This window comes from Aphanomyces astaci (assembly GCF_000520075.1).
Source record: "Aphanomyces astaci strain APO3 unplaced genomic scaffold supercont1.44, whole genome shotgun sequence".
Lineage (NCBI taxonomy): Eukaryota > Oomycota > Saprolegniomycetes > Saprolegniales > Verrucalvaceae > Aphanomyces > Aphanomyces astaci.
Window position 1 is genome coordinate 378,516 of NW_009798307.1, and position 509 is coordinate 379,024.

A 509-nucleotide genomic window follows, 5' to 3' on the forward strand; every position below is an offset into this window, starting at 1 on the left:
CAGAGAGGTATCAAATTTTACAATTCTGGAGTGAGATCACACAGTAATTTCCAAAATGACATTCTTGATTTTATATAGCGACATAGTCATTTCGTAAAACACTGAGTGATTTCCTAATTCACACGCAGATTTGCGAATGATTATGTGTACACGCGTTTACAAAGTCATGACTTCATTGCTGACTTTATGCCTTGAACGTCAGTCCTTGCCTAATACATTCGTTGTTGATTTGCAACGACATAACTTCCAAGAGCACTTTGCTCTCCTGGATTATGCAGAGTCTTTGGCTGAAGTCTAAGTCACTGGGTTAGAAGACTACTGTTCAACATGACCCCAAGCCGACCGCCGACAGCGTCGAAGAATACTATTGAGGACTCGTTCCTTGGTGCGTCGACCAGGCGTACCTACAAAACGTATCAAACGCAATTTGAGACATTCATGCGCACGCACAAAGACGGTGTCGAACCCCATGCAGCGGAACAGAGGAGTGCACCGACTTTTTCCACTTC